At 43.3% G+C, this 25,028-nt stretch overlaps 1 protein-coding gene across 2 annotated transcripts in view; it reads left to right on the forward strand.

The window, feature by feature from the left end:
• The window catches only part of EFCAB11 (EF-hand calcium binding domain 11), a 137,877-nt gene that overhangs the window by 54,192 nt on the left and 58,657 nt on the right, over positions 1–25,028 (forward strand). The gene's annotated exons all lie outside the window — the stretch shown is intronic.

The following is a 25,028-nucleotide window of genomic DNA, read 5'->3' on the forward strand; positions in this document are numbered from 1 at the left end:
TATGGCTGAAATGTTTAAACCGCCTGCTATTTGTCAGGCACTGTTCTTCATTTATCTCATCCTCACAACAACCATTTCATAGGTGAAGAGCTGAGACACAGAGAGGTTAGGGAACTTGTCCAAGGCAGCACAGCTAATAAACAGTAAATCAGCATTCAAACTCAGGTTTCAGAATCTGTGATTTATCAAATGCTGTGTTGGTTTGTGTTTTTTTCTTGTTTCATTTTGTCCTACCTCATGGATAAGATGTTTCATACATTTCCATAAAACTGTGATGAAGATAAATTGTCTATATACAGCCTTGTCTAGTCTTTAATGTTTCATGGCTCTTAATTTTCAAGTTTGGAAAATCGTGCTAATTATTGTATACAAACCTTTCCTGGTCGCATACGCTTTTCTCAGCTGTTCCTGGATCCGAGCATCTGAATTGTTCGTTTCCATTTTTCTACAAGAGGGTCCTCTGGTCTTTGACTACAATGTAGTCCCACTGTTCCTTCTGTACCTCCTTCTGGTCTCTTAGAATTGCAGACAGAGAGGGTATCACTGCACCATCTGTAATAATAAAAACATAATATGCTAATTAGACCGGACGACCTTCCAGACGACCTTCCTGACGACCTTCTGATGAAGCCGGGGCTGCGAGGGCCAGGCCCCTTGCACGAATTTTGTGCATCGGGCCTCTAGTGCAGTGGTTCTCAACCTATGGGTCGCAACCCCTTTGGGGGTCGAACGACCCTTTTACAGGGGTCGCCTAAGACCATCGGAAAACACATATATAATTACATATTGTTTCTGTGATTAATCACTATGCTTTAATTATGTTCCATTTGTAACAATGAAATTGGGGGTCACCACAACATGAGGAACTGTATTAAAGGGTCGCGGCATTAGGAAGGTTGAGAACCACTGTGTGGCTTATAAACGAAGACACGGCAACATTTTCTGTTTTATTTCCTTTCTTATAATTCTCATCAGTGTTAGCCTCATTGTCTCTCTCAGCATCTTGGACAATGACTTAGGGAATGATCTTTGAATGCCCAAACGGCCACCTGGGATAGAGATGGGAACTCATAGAGTTGGAAGAGCTTTCCTCTCTATTAGTGTATTCCAGATTCTTTTTTTCTGAAATGAAGAGATCAACTGTTTATTCATTCCCAAGAAAATACATTATAGCTTCAAGAAAAGTCTGAACGTTTACACATGTGCTCAAATATGACACAGATGTTGAAATGCCTTACTCTAATATTCTTTTACTGTTCATAGTCACCTGTTTTGATCCCTGCCTAAGCTTGCTCGCTTTATTCCATAACACCTGTTCCCAAGAATACATTTACAGCTTGTTGTCTTTTTTCAATGGATGGTACATCCGTTAGAAAAAGGTTGATTTTTCGCCAGTGTCATTCAACGAATACCTCAAGGAGTCCTTGCTATTTTGTTTTCAGTGTTATTTTAGTTCAGTATGATACTGTCACGCTGTTTTTACTTAAATACCGTATGAGAAGTCACACTGTAAGACTGAGGTATGATGCTTATTTAGATGTTCGTGGATAGGAAAGAAGTTATTTTTAACTTTTTAGAAAGAATGGTCAAACTTTTAAACCACTGCCGGAGGACAAATGTGCCTGCATTTCTATAGGCTTAGGAAGCTTACGTCTCTTTCATTATGAGGACCCGAGCTTCTAGCCGTTTGGGACATTTGCTTCTTTCTATTCTGGGTCTTTGCATTTGTGGTTCCCTGTTTAAACATTGCATCATCCGAGAGGCCTTTCCTATCCACAGTGACTTCATCCTGTCCTCCCTCACCCAGCAGTAAATCTCTACCACCCGGCTTTCTGCCATTCGTGGCACTTACCGGTCTCAGAGATGGTCTCTCATCTCCGTTTGCTTATTGTCTGTTTCTCACACGTGACTTTAGAGCTCACCAGAGCAGGAATGCTGTCTGTTCTGTTCTGATTCCTCTGGGTGTTCAGGTCAGCACAAAGCACGTGGCCATTTTGTTCTGGTTGAATGAATGAATGAATTTATTAAAGACTGTCAGAAAAATAACTTATTTAGGTTAGATACGGTATTTGATTTTTATCGATTTAAACACATCAGATTTTTGTTGGGTTTCTTAAAGAAGGTATCTCATTGAAACATAATTCTACTTTTTTTTTTAATCCAGTTGCCTGTGGATAGGCTTAAATATTTAAGTTGTTTTAAGTTTTCCATACCTTTCTGTTTGTGCATATGCGCAAGAATTTTTCGAGAGCAGTGCTTTACAATCTTTTTCGCCTTATTTGCCCCCAGATAGGCACAACAAGATTATCTATAAAGTACAATTAGGTAAACAGACAAGTTTCTACTGGCTGAAAGCGAATTGCCTGCCTGCCCTAGAGACTTTGGGGCGGAGCATCTTGCCACACCTGTAAACCCTCTGTGGCCGAGTTTTGGGAAGCTGTGTTCCAGGCAGCAGTCTTTCTATTTCCCTAAAAAGATTCTTAGAAATGATGTACTTCCTCATATGGTTGCCTAGCATATCATTTCCAGTGCATTATAAATATTGGCATTTAAAAATAAAACTGTTATATCACTCTTAAATGTATCCAGTGGAATCTAAATACCAGAGTGATTTGATACTCGTCATTTTTTCTTTCAAAAAATGTGTGAACAAGCATTGAAAGTGATGTGAACACAATCTTCTTTAACAATTTGAAATTTTACCCTAATGTAATATTTTTTTATCTTCCTGGATTTCACTGGCGGTATTTTAAAATTAGGTTTATTAAATTATAATTTACATATTGTAGAATTCTCCATTGATAGGTGTACAGCCATATGAGTTTGGCAAGTATGCATAGTGTATAACCAGCACCACAGCCAACATACAAAATATTTCTATCCCTTTTGATTCCCTCTCTCTACTCCAGTCTCTGGCACCACGGATCTCATTTGTGTCCCCATGTTATTGCCTTTCCCAGAATGTCACGTAGATGGAATCACACAGTATCCGGTTTCTTCCACTCCACATAATGTTTGAAATTCATCCATGTTGCTGCACGTATCCGTGGTTAGTTCCTTGTAATTGCTGAGTTGTATTCCATTGTGTGGATGTGCTGTAGTTTGTTTATCCATTCACCGCTTGATGGACATTCAGATTTTTTTCAAGTTTGGGACAATTACGAATAATGCTGCTATAAACATTAGTGTTCAGGTTTGTTTTGTTTTTTTATATATTTTTTTAAAAATTAAATTTATTAGAGTGACATTGGTCAACATGAACGTATAGGTTTCAGGTGTGGTTTCTCTGTTAGACGATCTGAATATTGCGCCGTGTGCCCACCACCCAAAGTCAAATCTTCTCCTGTCACCATATATTGGGACCCTCTTCTCCCCTCACCCACTTTGTTCAGGTTTTTGTTTGGGGATTTGTCTTCATTTCTTTTGGGTTAATATGTGCGGTTTCTGGGTCACATGGTAAGTGTATGTTTTAATTTTATAGGAATCTGGGGGACTTTTTAAGTGGCTGTGCCATTTTGCATTCTCATTACGCAAAATAGAAGACTGCTGTTCATTGTTGCTGACACTTGGCACCGCGAACATTTTTGTGTTTCTTTTTGTTTTGTTTTTAGCCATTTCTCATACATAGCTGTGCACTGGTATCTCATTGTGCTCTTAATTGGTGTTTCCCTAATAACTGACTTACATCGTTATTTCTTGTCCTTGTTTGCCATCCATATCTCTTGTAATGAGGTGTCTATTCAAATCTTTGGCCCAAATATGTGTACATGTAACTACTGAGTTGTAAGAGTTTACTATATTCCAGGTACAGTCCAGTCTGTAACCTTTGTTTTTATTTCCTTAACATTTTCTTTTAGAGACAGAAGTTTTTTATTTTGATGAAATTCAACTTATTTTTTTTAATGACTCATGTCTTTTTATCTTATTTTAGAAATCTTTGCCTAACGCCAGTGTGGTGGTTAATTTTCTACGTGAACTTAGCCAGGCCGTGGTATCCGATTTTTGATCAAACTCCAATCTAGATGTTGCTGTGAAGATATTTTTAAGATGTGCTGTACATTTAAGTCAGTAGACTTTGAGTAAATCCGTTTACTTCCATAATGGGGTGGGCCTCATCTAATCAGTTAAAGGCCATAAGACTGAGGCCGAGGAAGAAGGACTTTTGCTTCTGGACCACCTTTGAACTTGAGAGACTGCAGCACCAAATTCTTCCTGTGCTGTTGTTATTTGTCTTGGTCTCCTTGTCTGCCCTTGAGCCAATACCACCCTCTCTTAATGATAGGACTTTATAATAAGTCTTGATATCTAGTTGGGCAAGTCCTAGAACTTTATGATTCTTCAGAATTTTCTTGACTTTTCTTATTGCATTTTCTTATAAATTTTCAACTTTACACTCTCAACCGCTATGTTCTCCTGCCCTATAAGTAATATTAGTTTTCATTTTAATGAAATAGCCAAGATTGCCAGGCCAACTAACTCTAAAGTCTGTATTCTTATTTTTTAATCCTCATCCAAGGATATGGTTTCCATTGATTTTTAGAGAGAGAAGAAGGGAGGGAGGAGAGGAAGAGAGAGAGAGAGAGATAGAGAGAGAGAGGGGGGGGGGAGATATCAACATGAGAGAGACACATGGATTGGTTGCCTCCCATTTGAGCCCTGACCAGGGCCCAGGCTGGGGCCAGGGATTGACCTGCAGCTTGACTGGGAATTGAACCCAAGACCCTCCCATCTGCAGGCCAGCACTCTAACCACTGAGAAAACTGGCCTGGGCTAAAGTCTGTATTCTTCACCAAACTACCTGCCTCTCAGAAAGCCATAGAGTTTATAGCTAGACAGCTGACACATTTTAGTCACTTGTTTTCTTTTAAGTAATTAACATTTATTTCCCCCCATTTTATTATTTAGTTTCCATTGATATTTTTCAATTTATTATAAGCCACATTCAAAAGAAAAGAAAAATGAAAGCAAATTCTGTTTAGGATCAATTTGAAATATGGTAAGAACCTTTGAGTGTGAGATCAATTAATTTCACCCCTTCGTTTGGCTATGCAGTCCAGTATTCAGGAGAAAGGAGTCATGCAATAAATATTAAGAAAGCTATACGTACTTGCACAATTTAGAATAAATGGAAACTAAGAATTATTACTAGGCCAGATGTGAGAGGAGGATATGCTAATACTAACATGCACTTCTGCATACACCTGTTGACATTTCTGATAGAACAGCTCTGTTCCAGAGAGTTTATTATATACAATAACTTTTGCTTAAAATCCGTGTGTTGTAATAGGGGAAGAATCATCACTTTTTTGTAACTAGAAAAAAGAAGGCTGTATAAGGTTATGGCCAGAATAGCAGATAATCTTGAATAATAAACCATTCTGCACTCTACTTAGAAATCATTGTCTACAAGAGTAGTGGGAGGAGCGAGAGCCTTGAGCCCTGCAGTGCTGATTAGCCTCGGAATTTTGCTGGGTGAAGGTAAAGCTTGCTCATTGTGTTCTTCAAAAGTATTTACTCAGACATGTAGATAAGAGAAAGTGACGGTATACGTTTGTAAGTAATGGAGGTATTTGTTTTTGTTTTGTTGCGTGTGTGTGTGTGTGTGTGTGTGTGTATAATTTATTTATTTTTTATTTTTGGGCATCTTACCACAGCTAAATAAATGCTTATATCTCATTGAAAAATAGAACAAATTTAAGTTGAGTACGTGATAGGGTTTTATAGGATTGTCCCACAGTTAATGTTACAATCACTGAAGTGAGATAGGAAGAGAGCAGTATCAGGTGTTGTGGTACGGAGAGAAACCAGCTTCGGGCACAGCGGAGGACGTGGTAAAAGGAAAATAAGAGGAAGTGGCCTAAATTTCGTAGAAGAGGTGTCTGTAAGTACAAATGAAAGGCGTAAGACAAGGAGAGTAGATGAAAAGGAAAAAGTCACATGTTATGAGTCTGTCCATCAGAAGTTAACGAAAACAATGGAGAGGAGAAAAAATGGGGCTAAACACTGAATACAATAGCTATTGGGTAATGATCAAAGGAGAGGAAGATGGGGGAGGTGTTTTGGCAAAAAGAATGGCCAGAAGAAAGCAGAAGGTACAGTTTAGGTCAATTCAAATGAGGTAAAGGCGTAGAAGACAATAGTCCCACACAGACAGTATTCAAAGGTGATAATGTATATCCTAATGTTATGCATATCGCTTAACAGCAAGCAATTTTGTTTTTAAAAAAGAATGAAAAAGGAAGTACAAAAACCAATTAAAGGAAGAAAGAGACACGTCTTGTAAATTTGTAAATAATCGACACAAGGTGAAAATGAGAAAAGCCAAGATGAAACGTGAAATTAGACCTCAAAGGAGTTTAAGATGAATATTCACATTTGTTAATTGTCTCTTAGGTCAATTTAAAAAAGCAGTTAGACACTGAATTGCAATAACCATTATAAAACTGCCCAAAGTAGGCATATTGATGGCTGGCAAAAATGTACTTTGTAATAGTCTATGTAAAGTATTGAAAATGGATCTAGATATTCATTTTTTCATATTTTTTAAAATACATTTTTATTGATTTCAGAGAGGAAGGAAGAGGGAGAGAGAGATAGAAACATCAATGATGAGAGAGAATCACTGATTGGTTGCTTCCTGCACACCTACTGGGGCTGGAGCCCACAACCCAAGCATGTGCCTTTGACCGGAATTAAACCTGCGACCCTTCAGTCAACAGGCCACGGCTCTATCCACTGAGCTAAAGTGGCTAGGGCTGTGTTTTCATATTTAAAAAGACATATTTTAATTCAGTATGATGAAAATAAATCTGTGAAAATAATTTTTAAAATATGATTTAGGAAGGCATTTGGCAATGATTTCCACCTTTCATTTTCTTATTTTGGATATAGAATGTTGCTTTGTACATACTTAATACCTCATTTAAAATATTTGGGCAGTGGGTAGCATCCAACCTGTTTGTAAAGTTCAAAAGCACCTTTATGTAAATAATAAATAGCATCTAAAGGCCAGTAGACACATTTAAAAATAAGCAAATAAATCGATTCACCCCATACTCAGCAGTTAAAATAGAATGCATTTCTAATGTATGAATTTAGATTTGACCTTGTAAACACTGAAGGCAGTAGAAACCCCAAATACCACAGTTATCACAGGGTTCATCTGGTAAAAGATTACTGTCTCAAATATTTTTCGGAACCGTCTTTCAGGACGTCCCAACTGCAAGCTAGAATTTTTCTGTCTTCTGAAATAGCAGAGTCCCCAAGGCATATCCTCTTCCCGGCCCTGTCGTCAGGGATTGGCATTCCTCAGTGCTGTAACAAAAGCACAAACTTAATTATAAACATAGAAATAATTGAACACACACACACAAAATGATAATAATCAGGCTCTTTTTATGGAGTTGTGGGACCTGGATGTCATCAGTCATGATAGAGCACAACTGTTTCTTTTCCAGTTGGAGTTCTTGCGGGTCACTGTTTTGAGAGGGTAAATTTACACGCACAGCGGGCTCTCCAGAGAGTTACTCGGAGTTGTAATATATGAAGGGGTCCCTTTGAGCCACTCTGGAGAGAGCACTTAGAGCTTGTGTGTTATAGGAGTGATGTCCACAGTGTACCTCCTCAGTAGCCCTAGCCCAGGGGTGGGCAAACTTTTTGACTCGAGGGCCACAATGGGTTCTTAAACTGGACCGGAGGGCCGGAACAAAAGCATGGATGGAGTGTTTGTGTGAACTAATATAAATTCAAAGTAAACATCATTACATAAAAGGGTGCGGTCTTTTTTTTTTTTTTTTTTTTAGTTTTATTCATTTCAAAACGGCCGGATCCGGCCAGCGGGCCGTAGTTTGCCCACGGCTGCCCTAGAGTCTACCCATCGCTACAGCTGAGTACTTTCAGTTGAAGCAGCAGGTCAAACAAAACAGTGCCATCCCCTCTTCTAGAGCGGAAGCCCTTAGCACTAAGTCTGAGACACCATTGATTCCAGGGCCCATGTATGTGGCGCCACTAACGAGAGAAAATATTCTGCCCGTTAAGCTGTGAAGATACCAATGACTACGGTAAAGATGCTTCCCAATTTTAGGGATTTTAAAATGTGGGAAAGGTGTCCTGAAGTCAATGGATTAAGACAGTGGTTCTCAACCTTCTGGCCCTTTAAATACAGTTCCTCATGTTGTGACCCAACCATAAAATTATTTTCGTTGCTACTTCATAACTGTCATGTTGTTACTGTTATGAATCGTAATGTAAATATCTGAGATGCAGGATGGTCTTAGGCGACCCCTGTGAAAGGGTCCTTTGACCGCCAAAGGAGTCGCGACCCACAGGTTGAGAACCACTGGATTAAGATCATATGCGTCTTAAGCCCTAACACACATGTCATAGCTACGGTGTTCTGAATTGTTTTCAAATTCCGCATATTAATTGCTATCCTCATTCAGTTTCCTTTCTTCTGCCTTTGAAAACCCTCCTTGGCCTCATCATCTTAGTTCCCTGGATGTAACCTTGACATCGCTCGGAAATAGTTTTGGTCATCTACCCGGAGAGTTGCTCTCTGACCGTCTCAGTTATACGTCCCTCCCTGACCTGTCCTAGTCTCATGAGAGGGTACAGACATCAGGGGTGGACACTCACTGGGCTCATTCTTGCCTTGTGAGCAGGACCCGGATGAGGGCATGCAGCCCTGGCTCTGGGGCCTTCCCCTCTACACAGCCGTGGTAGGGCTTTCACTCGGTATTGCTGGGGCTCCTAGGTGCCTGCATTGTGTGGGTAACACTGGCGTATCTTGCAGCCTGGTAGGAGAGTAAATGTGTAGAAAGCGACTAGAATTCACCTAACTTTAGCCATGGCAGACAGCTCTGCCGGGGGATCAGGTTCCTCCCATCTCCTTGATTCACTGTCCCCCTCTTTCCCCGACCCAGCTTACCCCTTCATAGCATCACATGAATCTCTATCATCAATCACATGGCAGAGAAGCCTGTGAGGAGTTGTCCGCAATGGGCTATCTGCCCCAATGAGCACTACCTGCACCCGTGAGCGTACTTTGAACAGGAATCTGCTCTAATCCAAATCTAACGGGCCCCCCTCCCCATGGGCACAGGAACAACTCATTGTAAGGATGATGTTTGATAAAGTCTTAGAGGGATAATAAGTCTAAGAGGCCCAGTGCCCTCTGAGCTTAGGATATGAGCACTCAGCCCCATCGGCTTACTCCACCACCACCACCACCGCCGCCACCACCACTGATCATAATAATAGAACCCTCTCTGGACCCTGCATCACCTCTGGCTCCAACTCAGCCAGGCTTCTTGCAAGAATAACTATGTGCTTGCTGTTTTTATTTCACCCCGCCCTCTTCACTTCTCTACGCAGCATCACATGGCTTTCACCTCTGACAGCTCTCCTGAATCCTTCGGCTGCACGTCCCTCCTCCCCCCAATATTCTCCTCTTTACCAACATACCTTCTCTGGGAGATTTCATTCCCAGCCTCCACTTCCATGTGGAGGACTCCCAGTCCCGTGCCTTTATCTCAGTCCTGCTTCCTGAATTTCAGACCCATGCCTTCATTTCCTACTGGTTCTCTTTCTCTGGCTGTCTCCATTGACCCCTCAAACTCCACATGTTGTAAATGTCTAATATTGTCTTCTCCCTTGACTTGCTAGTCTTTCTCTTTTCTTATATGACATTTCTGGGTTCACAGTATCATCATCTACCCAGTCAGCCCCATCCCAGAATCCTCGAGATCCACTTCTTTCTTGACTGCTTCTAGCCCACAGATTTTGTCTATTCTACCAGCCAAGCCTGTCGCCGCTTTCTCCTCACCCGCCTTGGCCCATGCTGTATTAATTTGCCGTAACAAACACAGAGTGGGCGGCTTAAACCACAGAAGTGGATCTTCTTAGATTTCTGGGGGATAGAAGTCTGAGAGCAAGGTGTCCGCAGGGCTTGTTTTTTGGAGGCCTCTGTCCCCAGCGTGCAGATGGCCTCTTTCTCTGGGTCTTCTGAGGGTCTTCTGTCTGTGTCATCCTCATTTGTGGTTCTTGTAAGGACACCTAATGACCTCATTTTAACTTAATTAACTCTATAAAGACCCTGTCTCCAGATAGAGTCACATTCTGAGGTACAAGGGGTGAGGACCTCAGCATATGAGTTTTAGGGCGGCAGCAGTTCAGCCACTGATAACGTGCCCTCATCGTCTTCTTCTAGCTAACAGCGTGCTCACCTGATTTGCTGTCCTACCTCCAGGATCATCTCCATTCTAACATGTCCTCCTTCCCTCCGTCTGAGAGGTTATTCTGATTTCAGATGCGAGCTCACGACTCTCCTGCTTCAACTCTTCCATGGCTCCCAGTTACACTGAGCTAATGTCCACGTTCCTTCAAGGGGCTCTTTCCTGACCCAGTAGCGTCAGCCACCTTCCTCCCCAAACGTGCTCCCACCCTGTGGACGTGTTTGAAGTTCCTTAAAGGTTGTGGGCCTGCACCTCTGTGCCTTTGCACACGCAGTGTTTTGCATCTGGAATTTTCTTGACTCCCTCTGTCTCGCCAACTCTAAGTCATGTGAGACTCAGCGGAGGTAGCACATTCTGCAGGAGGTCTCACCTCGGAGCGACCAGGAGGAAATGTGGCAAACAGCCTAGGACCCTCTGCGGGGAATTGATAACATATGAGCCAGCGTCTCTTTCCTGTGGATGCAGTAAAAGAGAAGATGTTAAATGTAAAGTGTGCTAGTTATCATAGACGTTGCTCGTTCTGCGGAGCCCCGGAAGCTTCCTTAAAGGACGGGTGATACAGTTTATTTACGTCTTTCCCTCACCATGTGCTTAGCCATCAGCTCAGGACGCAGCTCATATTTAATCACATCCTAACGCCTTTCTAAATTGGGAGCCCAGCCCTGGCTGGTTTGGCTCACAGGATAGAGCATTGACCTGTGGACTGAAGGGTCCCAGGTTCGATTCTGGTCAAGGGCATGTACCTTGGTTGCGGGCACATCCCCAATAGGGGCTGTGCAGGAGGCAGCTGATCAATGCTTCTCTCTCATTGATGTTTCTTACTCTCTATTCCTCTCCCTTCCTTTCTGTAAAAAATCAATAAAATATATTTTTAAAAAAATAAATAAATAAATTGGGAGCCCAGCCCAAAGCCCTCACTCTGAGCAGTCTGTTCCTTAGCCCTGGACACTCGGTAACAGTGCAGCTCCTCTTCAGTTTTTTTTCTGAAGAAAAAAAGAGTACGAATTGCAAGAAATGCAGTACAAATTGTGAGATGTCAGTACATTAGCAGTGGTGTGGGGTCAGGGGGAACAGGTGTAAATTGCGGAATAATAGAGAGGGGAGGTCAGCCTGTTGGTAATGCAAGGACTATGGTGGCCTTAAAGGAGAGGTACAAATTGCAGGGTGATATAAGGAAGAGGTCAGTGCATTAGTAACATGGGAAAACTGACAATTTGGGAGGAAAGGGTGCAAATTGTAGGATAATGTAAAGCAGGGGCTGAGCAGTAAGGATGAGCTTCCATTATATCAAGGAGGCTCGCTAGCCATGCAGACACCGGCTAGAACTTTCTGCATTTGTATGGTTCTGTGTCACAGCAGATCTTTATGTCTCTTAGAATCATGAATTAAATTCCAAACGAATATTAGAGAGCAAAACTCTTTTTGTCCAATAGAGGAATCAGGAAGATTCCCTCCAAACTTCTGAATGCCTGAACCTAGAAACCTCATGTTTGTCAGCCCGAATAAACACACACCTTTTTGGGGAACCCTTTGCTACACACAGACATGCATCCCTCCACGAGGCTTTGTAAATATGAATGTCATTTCTGGGCTGAAGATAGAATTTAAAGCAATCATACAATAAAAAAATGAATAAGAACTTTACAGGATAGCAGGTGATGGGAGTCTGTGGGGGCTCTACGGACCTCTCTTGTTTCAACACATCTTGGGAGCGAGGCATTGACTGCCCTTTGTTTCCGAATATCTTTTCAAGGATGTTTGTGTGGTGAACCGCCGTGGAAGACAGAGTTAGTGTCTCCCTCTAGAACAGGGGTGGATATTTGTAACATTTGGATATTTGTAACATTTGTGGGCCATCCAAAATTATCGACTTAAAAATTAGCCTGCTCTATGTGGTCAAATATTTAATGAACGCCCCTCATGCCCTGGCAGGGCCGCACCAAATGATTTTGCGGGCCTTAAAGGGCCCACAGGCCGGATGTTCCCCACCCCTGCTCTAGAAGAAGAGGCAGGCATGTAACTCACCATTTGGGAAGATTCCTCTCCTGTAACACACCCTCCGTATGTGCAGGCATCTACCGGGGCGTGTCTGCATCCCACGTAGAATTCGGGGGGAGGGGGACTGAAAAAATGTGCCGATCCTCATGCTGCTTGCTGTGCCCTGAGTAGTGAAGTCCTTTGTCTGTGATCCAGTCGTCCCGGGTCTTCTGCCAGCATCCACGAGCCTGTGGCAGGCTCCCGATAGCTTGCGAGGAGGCTGAATTCTCAGATCCGTCTCATCAATGAGGATGGGTTGCCGACTGTGACAGGTTTTCTGGAAGACGGATGAGGAAATCATGGTTCCTACGAGGATTGGAAGGAAGTCCGTGGGAATGTGTTGACCAAATTATATGGTCAGGGAGGCAGTAAGGGTCCTTCCTCTGCTTTGTTAGTTGTTAACGAAGGGAATTGGAGAGGTGGTTGCAGTAAATGCACAGACAGCAGCCCAGACAGTGTTGGGGCTGTTACAGCTCTCCTCCAGGCAAGAGTGTCCGCTCCGTGGTAATCACTAACACAAAGGTTCCTACTGGGTGAGCAGAAGGTTCTCACCCCATTTCCGACAGCAGCTACATAGGCAGACACTGTCCCGAGTGAGAATGAAGGAAATCTGTGACTGCTCCGAGCGGGGTCAGGGCAGGCACATGACACTTGTTAAGGAGGAATGGCCGCAGCTGAGCCCAGCCCTGCCTACACCCTGTGGTACACACTTTAGACCCATTTGGAAATAAGGTCTCAAGTTGTTTAGCCAAATTAAACAATATGCATCTCAAGGTCCATATTTGGAAAAATAATTATTTTGAAAAGCAAGGGAATGATAAATGCAAAATTGAGGAGAGTGATTGCTTCTGAAGGCAAGGAGCAGGGCTGAGATGAGGAAGGGAGCACGCAGCTAGCTATAATAATATTGGTCATTTTCTGGTTCCTACGTTGGGGAAGGGTTCGCGAGTTTTGGTTTTGTTATCCTGCTTCATAATGCAGCTATTTGTTACGTATATTCATTCTTTTGTATGTAATAAATTTTTACGACCCACTTCGGGAAATTTAGTTTATAGTTAGAATTATTGGATTGCTATGAATTACACAACATCTGTTAGGTTCCTATGTGGATTTTGGAAGAGTGGAGGATAATGTCTTCCCTTAAGAACTCTCAGGATCCAACAGGAAAACGGTATATCTACACACCTTCACGGGAGAAATTTTGGGAGGTTGAGTGATTGACCTTTCTTAGTAGGTATGAATTTTGTTGCAATTTAAGTGTTCTCATATTTGCCTAAGTTAAGATTAATTAAAATTATTTTAGCTTGTTCTCCTAGGCCAGTGGTCGGCAAACTCATTAGTCAACAGAGCCAAATATCAACAGTACAACGATTGACATTTCTTTTGAGAGCCATATTTTTTAAACTTAAACTATATAGCTAGGTACATTGTTACTAACTTAATTAGGGTACTCCTAAGGCTTAGGAAGAGCCACACTCAAGCGGCTAAAAAGCCGCATGTGGCTCGAGAGCCACAATTTGCCGACCACGGTCCTAGGCAGAATGCAAACTCAGGTTTGCAAATTCTAAAACTCCTGCTTTTAACAATGTCAGGACCTCGTTTACTCCATTATGATAACATTACTTGAGCATATAGATTTTTTTTTTTTAATCCCAAGGAAGTGAGAATTCCACATGGTTCTAGCTATCAGAAGTTATGTAGCAGGGACAAGTGGGCCCAGCTCTGTGCCCTCCAGGAGGGAGGCTGCAGTGGGGGTGTTCTAAGATCGTGTTACCCCTCTTTTTAATGACTTCCATACCTTTTCTTCTCACCAAAATGGTATCGTTGGTATCCGGGGAGTTAATATTTTTTATAAACTGGATTTAATGTTCTAAAGTGGGAGGAGGAGGAGGGAACAAGGACATTAGAGATATTTTTATTTCGCTGAACGTGGCTACGTTTCTTTAATACGCTGGAATGCGGCGTGTGTGCACACATCTGTGTCTGTAAGAAAGGAAGCAGGTTTGAATGGTGTTTCAGCCCCTGGTATTCCAGTTAATGGCATGGATGTCACTTTCCTCCTGACTTATAATTGGTCCCTGTGAGGGAAGTCAATCACTTAATGGGAAATGCGCTTCAAAGGCAGAGTGGGAAGTGTCTTTATCCTTAGTTGGCAAATATATCTTTATTCAGCTACAGAGAAAATAAACAAACAAAAAAATACTTTAATCTGCCTCACAGAGCACTCAAAACAAGGAAGTGCAGCATAAAGATAGCAGGAGGGAGCCCGCCCCGGGAGGCACCTCCTGATGGCAGTGTTGTTGGAGAGGAGCACTCGGGCTGCAGAAACCAGAGGAAGCGGGGAGAGAAGCCTCGCTCAGTGTTTCCAGGGGAGCGTTTCACAGGAGGCGGTTCCCTGCTGCACTGTGTGGAGGACTTTCCTCTTGCTGTGTACTTACCCATGCCTTATTTCCGTGGGGCTTGATACAAAATCAGAATACCTTTCTTCATAGTAGGAATATTGTCTAAGTGCCATGAGCTCTTCCTGGAGACCACACAGCCCCAGATGCATTAACAGTTGAAACAGAATGCCTCCTTGGAAATGCAGGCCACCCCAGCCTATAGCCTGCATGAAGGCCTTAGCCAGCGGTTCTCAACCCTTTAGGGGTTGAACGACCCTTTCACAGGGGTCGCCTAAGACCATCGGAAAACACATATATAATTATATATTGTTTTTGTGATTAATCACTATGCTTTAATTATGTTCAATTTGTAACAATGAAAATACATCCTGCATATCAGATATTTACATGACGATTCATAACAGTAGCAAAATTACAGTTTTGAAGTAGCAACGAAAATAATTTTATGGTTGGGGGTCACCACATGAGGAACTGTATTAAAGGGTCGCAGTGTTAGGAAGGTTGAGAACCATTTAATATATAATTAAATTATATACAGTGGGGCCTTGACTTACGAGTTTAATTCGTTCCGTGACGGAGCTCGTAACTCAAATTACTCGTATGTCAAATCAACAGTGAACGAGTGAGACACGTGATGCTGGGCTGATGTTGTGGCGTTCACTGTGACGTTCGCTGCGCCAACTAGCGGTGGGGTATCTGAAGCTGGCTGGTAACCTGAATTTTAGCTCGCAACTCAAAAGCAAAAAAATCGGCCAAGAGACGGCTCATATCTCGAAAAACTCGTTAGTCGGGACACTCATAAGTCGAGGCCCCACTGTATGTGTTTTCCGATGGTCTTAGGCGACCCCTGTGAAAGGGTCGTTCTACCCCCAAAGGGGTCGCGACCCACAGGTTGAGAACCGCTGCCTTAGACCGTGATAAAAAGGAAGCCTTCATTTTCGTTCAGTGCCGGGGCTCACCTCAGGGGCCCGTTGTTTTGATTCCGTGATCAGAGGGCACACAGCTGATCTGTCAGTTACGTAAACAGGTGTTTGTTGCGCAGTTGTTACGGCCTTCCTTCAGAGTTTTTCTCTTTGAAAGAATCGATGAAAGTATAGCTGCTAGCAGAGAGTGCGTTGGTTCCCGAGTTTGGGAAAGTTGAATCTGGAACCTGGACTGTAATGACTGGACAGTGCAATCAAATGATGCTTATTTTTTCCAGGCATCTCGTCTCTAGTGTGGCTGACTCATGTCAATGCCTGTGGGCCCTGTGGGTGTTAAAATACAGGAAGGAAAGGAGGGGGGCCTTTCCCCTGCCGTAAACTCCAGGCTCCCCTTTCTGCAGTGCCGTCCTCCCTCACAGGTTCCCATATCCGTGCATCACTCTGCTCCCAAATCACCAGCTTCTTCTCTCCGCCCCCTCCCCTCCCCCCATCTCCAGTCCATCAGAGCGCTCGTGTCCTCGGCGGAGCTGATCTCAGGGAGGTGTTCGTGGGCAGGCATTTTGATTTGACTAATTCATACTACAGTGTACATAACCGATAGGCCCTTAATCCTCCCTGAGGCATTTGTATTAAAAGAAAATACTTTTATTAAGTGCTTATTGAATCAAAAAAGTATAGACTATTCAGGGCATAGCACACAGTGAAATAAGAGTTAAAGGCCGAGCGAGGGGAGTTAGGTTGGGGCAGGAGGAGACAGAATAGCTCCATGTGGAGTTTGTTCCCGGGGACAGTGCCCCTGAGCCAGTCCTGCTTTTCATCACTTCTTCCTTGTGCCGAACTCCTTCGTTCTAGAAAAGGCCAAATGCTGGCACGGTTAGACAGCGGTCGAAGCTCCCCGGTGGAGGTGAGGTTTGGCGAGGAGCTGGGGAGGAACAGGGTGTCGGCTGAGGACATCACTGACCCATTGTAGGTATTGCGTTTTGCATAAGCCGGCCAGAAGGCGTGGGCCCTGGAGACAGAGGTATCACACTAAATACAGAGCAGAAGTCATGTGATCATTCAGCAAATTCAGGCCCTGTAAACGCAATGAGCAAATAGCCCTGAACCTGCCCTTGTACTTAGGGACAGACGAGTCGGGAAAGAAGACTTGGGTAAACAGTTACGCTAAAACTGATCATCGCAAATATCCACCTGCTGTGTTAGAAAAGCAAAGGATGAGATGGGGTTCGAGGGCATCTCTGAGGGAGGGACACGTTCAGCCAAGCCTAACCCACCCCCCAGCCATGGATCCTTCACTCCCAAACCAGGGGGATCCTGGCTCCTGGCACTGGGAGCAGGTTTTAGTGGCTTCTTGGGAAGCACCCATCAATGCTGGCAGCATAGGGCCGTTTGTATGTTAAGTCTACGTCTACTTGTAGAATGTTAAACTGAAGGGAGAGGAGAGGGCAGTGGGCCATCTCAGAGTCCCTGAAACCTGTGCTCCCCACACCAGCCTCCCCCTCCAACACCCAGACAGTCACTTACCTGCTGGTTTGGCTCTGGTTGTCCCGTGATTTTTGTCTCTGACACGCCTGTACCTGTGGCATTTGAACCAGAGAGTCTGTGAAGTTTAAATAGGCAAAGTGTGTGGGTATGGTGGGTAAAATTTAAAAAAGTTATAGATCCTATTTGATTAAGACAGTTATGCATCATTTAAAATTATTTGTCATTTTAAAAATTTTAAACAGTATTTCTCATTGGATTTATTAGAATTACTTTATAAACTGGAGTTTGGCAGGAGGGGGAAGGAAATGGAAAAAAAAAACACGTTATTGGCTAATGAAAGGTTTGATGATCTTTTTCTCTGTATATCTTATCAAAGTTTAAAGAGATTTTAAAATTCAGACTAGCCCTGGCTGGTGTGGTTCGGTTGGTTGAATATCGTCCCACGCACCTAAAGGTTGCTGGTTCTGTTCCCAGTCAGGGCACGTACCCAGGTTGTGGGTTTGGTCCCTGGTTGAAGTGTATATGGGAGGCAACCGATCAATGTTCTCTCTCCTATCGGTTTTTCTTTCTCTCTCTCCCTCTTCTGTCTCTCTCAAATGAATAGAAAAATATTTTTAAAAATTCAGACAAATGAATCTTCCTTTTCTTCAATGGGAATGGTTTCATTTCTTACCATTTTCACTTGTCTAAATAATACAAGGCTACATTGACTTCCTCAGAAATCTCGCCAAGTAAAGCAAAATATATAGCCTATAAAATGTTTAACCTTTCTTCGCAACCAACTGTATTTTGTTACTATTCGCGGAAATATTGAAACTAAAATTAGCATTATGGGTTCTCCTCAACAAACACTTACCGTGTGCAGAATCTTTCTAGTTGCCAGAGAACTAGGAGGCACACTTCCTGTCCTCAGGGAACGGCATGTGATTTATTTGGGAAGAGAGGCAAAAACATGGAAAATAAAGAGTCACTCACTGCTAGTTCCACTGGCTGAGACGAGACAAGGAGTTCAGGAAAGGGAACAATTGCTGGGGTGGGAGTGGGGGCGGGGGGGGTGGGGGGGCGGGTAAGCCTGCAGAGGGCGGAGAGGCACAGACATTGGCAAGGCCATTCCGGGTCAGGAGGTTAGTCTGCTTTTTCATCCTGCTTTCCCTGAAATTATTGTGGGAGCATGTTGTTTAATTTCACGATTTTCTTTGTTATGTATTTCCTGGAGAATCGTTAGGATTTGGTCGTATGGATCACTTCCCACTACTTGTGTATTTTTCCAGCGTTTCTGTAATGATTTCCTGTTACTCTTTCAGAATTGTTTTATGATGACATAATAATGATGAAGAAAGTATTGCCAAGAGCAAACTAGGAAACAAAACGAGCAACAGTTACTCCTTAGGAAATAAATGTAGGGACCATTTATTGGCGGTTGCTAAACACTTTTCCCACACAGCCACTGTTTTGCAGCATCTTCAAATGTTTGGGACTGTCACTCACTGTAGTCTTGGCCTGACACGTTCAGACAGGAACATTCCAGAGCACGGAATCTGCCATCGAGCCGTCTGCGTTCTTCACTGGCTTCGTTTAGTGTTGAGCCGTTGGATTACTCTTACTCTGATAATACATTTCGAAGTAAACCTAAAATTTTCCATTGAGTGTTTCCTTCCCTTTTAGTTATTTCCTGTCCTTTCCTCCTCATTTCTTTCCACCGAGCCTGGGAGCTCCCCTGTTTGGCTGTGAATGCCTTTTGGACGGAGATCATTGACTTTCTGTCGCTTTGAACAGTGCTCGATAAGTGCTTAGTGAATGAATGAAAAAGACATTCCACATGTGATTAGAAAGAAGTAATACAACGGAAATGAGATACAAGCACACATGTGTGATTTTTAATTTTCACACGTGATCTTTTGAACAATCTTATTATAGCCAACTTCCGGCCCGTTGTACCCTGCCAGGAGCTAGCCTTGACATGAAGGCTGTAAGATTTATACGCCTAGCAAAGAACCCTTGAACGTCAGTCACTTTGTCAGGCAGACCTGTTCACCTGTGGCATATTAACACATGTGACGGTGCGGATGCTGAAATTTGAAAAGATCATTGGCTTCCTCCTCTGCATAAAATTCTCCACAGAACAACTTATGTATTGTAGATGCCGTGTATGTATTTCAGACCAGTCAACACAACTAAAATTTGATCGTGATTACTCGCTTTTCACAGCCTCCCTTCATTTCCCAGCAGGCGGCTTCCTGTCAGAATTCATTTTCCGTTTGGAAAAGATCTCTCTGACCCCCAGTCTTTTTGGACACAAGTCATCCTTCACATATCTGAGTCTACCCATTGTCATCAATCCTGAGCTCCTCAAATACCAGAAGACCCCTTTATATTCAGTGATAAGATCTTTCTAAAACATCAAAGGAGAGACAAGAATGTTTAAGATTGTGCTCCAGCGATATTTCCAATTAAAATAAAATGCTTTGAGTGTGTATTCATCTCCGATTTTACAGTTTAAGAAATTAAAGTATAACTGTTCCAGTTGAAACAAGATGTGCTTTCTATTTCCCCTCAGTCTTTATAGAATTAAAATGAAAGCTTTGGCAGCGCTGTGGTGTAATTACGTTCAATTTAGCAAACATTTATGGAGACCCTGTTGTCGGCCCCTCATTACCGAGGTCTCTACGAGCACTGCCCTTGGGTAGCAGAGAGCCGGCGTGGGAGCGTGCGATCCAGATGTGACAGGAAATTAAACTTCACTGTGGAAGGGGGTTCGTTGGGAAGGCATCACGTGAGAAGGAATTTCTTGTTGGATCTTGGAGAAAGTATTGGATTGGACTTGGAAAGGGGAAAGTCGTTCCAGGTGAGGTTGGCATCAGCAGGGACCGTACTGATTCCTGGACAAGGAAGGGACATGGTGAGAGCGGCCCTCGTCTGGCTCCAGGCTGCAGGATGTACCCGAGAATGAAGGGACTGGTCCCCAGGAAGCATGGCAACTGACTGGGGCTTAGTCATCGAGGTCCTGTGTTGAGGGTAAAGGAGACGGACATGTGAAGGGACGGTCAAGTCTTACAAATGTTACACAGCAAGAACCTGACAGCTTCGAAAGCTGATTGGATATTGGGAAGCAATGCAAAGGGAACCATCGAGGTTAGCTCCAGGGGCCGGGGAGCCACGGTGAACAGGAGAACCCCGGTGCCTGTCAGTGTGCGTGGAGGACCAGAAGGAGAAGTGGACGGTGGAGCCTTGGGAGGATGCCCAGGGTTAGGAGGGAAGCCAGACAAGGGATGATCAGAGGGGAGCAGGAACCTGCAGTTTCATAGAGACAAAGGGAAGGCGGTGTTTCTAGACATGGTGACCGGAGGTGGGAAGAAATCCGAGATTTGGGACAGAGGACACCATGCTGACCTTGGAGAACTTAGAAGAGTGGTGGACGTGGGTGCCGGCTGGCAGAGACTCTGAAAAGGGAGAGGAATTTGTGTTATTGGTAACACAAGATCCTTCAGGTATTTCCAGCGATAAGCACGTTTGGAGGAAATCCACTCCCTACCCAACTAGTGTTATGGAACAAACCGCCAGTATGTTATTAATACCTGTAGACTTAAAATGCACCTATTTCTCCGCTGAAACCCCAAACATCATTTTTACGAACCATTTGGAACTAACATTTTTATTTTCTTTGATTCTACTCTTTCAGTATTTCCCTTATCCCTTTCTGAGATTTATTTCTAGGTCACTGATTTGGATTCCGAAACTAGTGTTTTCTATAAGCTTATTTTATGCCTTCTAGACTTTAAATTCATACTTTTTTTTTCTGACAGCAACAACTGAAATAGCTTCAAAGACATTTTTTACAACTACCTTGCTTTTTCTTGGTTGATTGTATCTTTCTGAAAACGCCCCCAGATTGATGGCTCCTGAGAGAGTATGCCTGTAGTAACAACACGAAAATTGTGTTGTGCTCTTTAGAACTGAGAAATATACTTTGACCTTCTGGTTCTTGAAGACATTCTTTACTCCTTTGGCTTCTGTCAGTGCATTCCAGGCCCTAGGGTAATGTCTGGCAGAAACTGGGTATACAGTAATGTTTGTAAAAAAGCGAACCCAAATTTTGAGATAAATATAAATGAAAATAAAGTGCCCTTTATTTTTGCTGCAGATGTAACACCATCAAACTTTAAATACTAATTCACTGTATTCATAAAAAAAAAAAAAAAAATCTTTTTTTTTTTTTTTTGCTTGTTTTGTTAATCCTCATCCGAGGATATCTTTCCCATTGATTTTTAGAGAGACTGGAAGGGAGGAGAGAGGATGAGGGCAGAGAGAGAGAGATCAGTGTGAGAGAGACTCATCAATTGGTTGCCTCCCACATGTGCTTCAACCAGGGCTGGGATCAAACCTGCAACCCAGATACGTATCCCTGACTGCGAATCGAACCTGTGACCCTTCAGTGTGGGAGGTGGCATTCTAACCACTGAGCATCCCAGCCAGGGCACAAATATATATATTTTTTAAATACATGAAATAAATTATTTAAGTGCCCAAATCACCAGTCCTAATAAAATTCAAAACTCATGGTTTGTTACCTATTAATCGTGGCTAAGACTACTTTGTTCTGTTTGCCCAGTTCTTACAATTTTGTGGTAAGTCATTGCCTATTATATACCTTGTTTTTTGTTTTGTTTTTTCTAGTATTGCACACTTTTTCTCAGTTATACTCTACATTCAATATGATTTTGTATTAGTTTTAACTGTATTAATTTCATAGTGGTCAGACAATCATATACTTTACAAAGTTCGTATACCTGTGTTTTAAATTGCATTTTAAGAAGTCACAACCCATCACGCTTCTTTCGTTATGTAATTCTAATATTTTGAACTATAGTTTCTTTCTTTGGGGGGAATGAAGTGGAACCATCATTAACTCCGTGTTGTCTCACAACCCACGATTATGCATGTCATGTTTCTATGCTTCAGAGGAAAGAAATTGAGGGAATTGTTTTCTAAGAAAATCATGCCATCCTGAATGCAAACACTTACCGCCAATAGCCTATTGACCTGTGTCTTAGTTATCTGCAGGCCTGCCTTTTTTTATGGCGCTTTTTGCTTGATCACCATTCACAGATATTGCATTTTTTTTTAAACAAACCTAAGGCAAGGCCCTCCTTTGACTTGCTTCATTGCAGTACGTACTCACTTTATTGTAGTGGTCTGCAACCAAACCTGCAATATGTCCGAGGTCTACCTACATTTCTGAGCCACAAATTACCCCAACTCTTAGGCAGATTAAAGCAACGAACCTTTAGTACTTCACCTGTGGGTCAGGAATCTGGGCATAGTCTGTGGTCCTGGCTTAGGTCCTCTCATGAGGTCACGTTCAAGACGCTGGCGGGCGCTTCGGTCATTTGAAAGCTGAATGGGGCTGGAGGAGGGACTCCTGACATGGCTCACTCAGGCGCCTGGCATTTAGTGCCTGTTGTTTGCAGGAGGCCTCAGTTTCTCTCCACAACTCGCCAAAGACTTTCATCTTTGAGTTCCAAGAGGTCATCGTCAGGGCTTCTTGAATGTCTTCACGACACGGCATCTGGCGTTCCCCCAAAGCAGGTGACTCAGGAGCGGGAGAGCAGGAGGAAGCGCAGGGCCCACCGTTAAGGGGCGGGAGCTCAGGCTCCACTCCTGGGAGGAACATGAAGGAATCTGTGGCCGTGTTTTAAAGCCACCACCGCCAACATGAACATAAAACACCGTGTGCTACCTTCGGCGCCTTGTCTAGGATCTGAAAGTGTCTGTGAGCCAAGTTATTTATTTCCTTTCTTATCCACAAATAGAAGGTGGATATCAGAATTTCTGTTTCCCACCTTATTGCTCCCAGTGCCCAGTTCCTTTTTATTTTCTGGTGTAAGATAATGAGGTGTGGTGGTAAAAATCATGAAGTGTTAGAATCAAAAGATGTCATTTTCTCCCTGCATTCCAAACCGCAAGCTCTCCCCGTCTAGAATACAGTTCAGAGCTTACCCTCTCTGGGGAGCCTTCTCAATGGAGGCGGGAGGGGGTTTAAGAAACCTGCCCAGTTTCCCGAGGAACCAGCGAGCACCACTTCCCTGGTACTCATGGGTGGTTAGAAGACAGTTGCCAAAAAACAAGCCTTCAAAGGAGCATCTTACAATTAAAGGAGAACATCTCCGAAAATGGAACCAGTGACCTGGCCGGCGTGGTTCAGTGGTTAGAGCGTAGGCCTTCAAACCAGGGGGTCGAGGGTTTGATTCCCAGTCAACGGCATGTACCTGGGTTGCAGGTTCCATTCCCCGCCTCAGTCAGGTTTCAAACAGGAAGCAACCATCGATGTGTCTCTCTCACATGAATGTTTCCCCGCCCCCCCCCCCCTCTCTCTCTCCTTTCCACTCTCTCTTAAAAAAAAAAAAATCAATGGAAACATTATCCTTGGGTGAGGATTAACAGAAAAATAAATTTAAAGTGCTATGGGAAGGTCCCCTTTATCTTTTCCCATTCTGCCCCCTCCCCGCACCCCCCCCCCACCCAGGATTTTACCCTGGTTGATGAAGGAATCAAACAAGGTATTTAGATATGAAGTGGGAGCTCAGTAAATGAAAGATCGGATATCAGACCCCCCTGGCCACAGTGAGCATTGCTAAGAAGAGTCCTCCCAGCAAGAGTCTAGGCCCTAAGCTAAGGGACAAAGGAAGAGTAGATGCAGTCAAATGATATTTTTGTCTAAATCCACAGGACCTGGTGACAGGGTGTGTGGTGGAGGGAGGTGGAGGGAGGTGGGGGAGGGGAGGAGGGTTCCTGGGCCTCTGGCCTGGGAGTCTGTGCGAATAGCAGTATGACATAGAACACGGGAGAAGGGGCAGGTGCAGGGTTGATGACGCCACCAATCTGGGATGTGTCTGTGGGACCACAGGGAAGGTGTTCTGTCGAGAAATGGGCCTCCAGGTCAGATGGTTCCACGAAAGAGAAGTTGTCCCAGAATATCTGGGAGGGAGCCTGGTTCTTAGGTGTGTTTCTTTGGGGCCCGCTTCATGGATTGTTGGACAGAAAAGAGCCCACTGGCCCAGGCAGCCGTTCTCTGCAGTGCTGCTGTGTTGGGAATCTCTGCTGCTGTCTGCATCTCAGTGTCCTGGCTGAGGAGGGGAGCAATGAGTGGCCTCCTGTTTGCAGATGTAGAAGGTGTGTCATCCTGGGGGAACGGTCCTTCTGTTTGCCAGGTCTCCCCCAGGCTGTTGCATGGCGCTTGCTTCTACTTACTAGGATTTTATAATTTGGCAATCTTACTAGTAAGTAACTCTTTTGGGGGGGGGGGGGGCGGGGGGGTGCTTTTAATGTCTGTATCTGTTTGAAATGTCATTCACTTTTCTTCTGAATAGACAGCCACAGACTCAAGCTTTATTTTCCTGGGGAAATACTTCTAATAAAACTGTAGCTTGGTTTTTCCATGTGGGTGTTGATATGGATGGTTGTAATGAGACCTCTTTGATTAGTCACTTTCTGTCTGACTATGAGTTATTTCAGATGTACCGGCTTCCTTTTTTATTTTGATTGAAAGAGTTATCTTGAGACATAACACACTTAGCTTTTATTATAGTCTACAAACTTTCCAGCTTACTCTCTCTTTTGTGCTAATCTGATCGCATAATTAAAATGTCTGACTTCAGTTCTTACAAATATCTGTCTTTCATTAAGTGAAATCATTCCTATGTAAACAAATAACAATTGCAGATTGTACGACCCACACTCCTTTCTTGTGAGGACTTCAGTGCCTCCCTTGTTTGTTAAATTACAGTCCTTGATAAAACCTGGATGTGGCATATTTCCTCATTTTGCATGACGCCGGTAGAAAACAAAGATTTCCTGTACATAAAATGAAGGCAAATGACATGACGTGCATCATGTCACTTAATCTCGTGGATTATGGAGATTAAGTGACATGATGCACGTCACGTGCTTAG

Source organism: Myotis daubentonii, chromosome 1, assembly GCF_963259705.1.
Source record: "Myotis daubentonii chromosome 1, mMyoDau2.1, whole genome shotgun sequence".
In the NCBI taxonomy this organism is placed as follows: Eukaryota; Metazoa; Chordata; class Mammalia; order Chiroptera; family Vespertilionidae; genus Myotis; species Myotis daubentonii.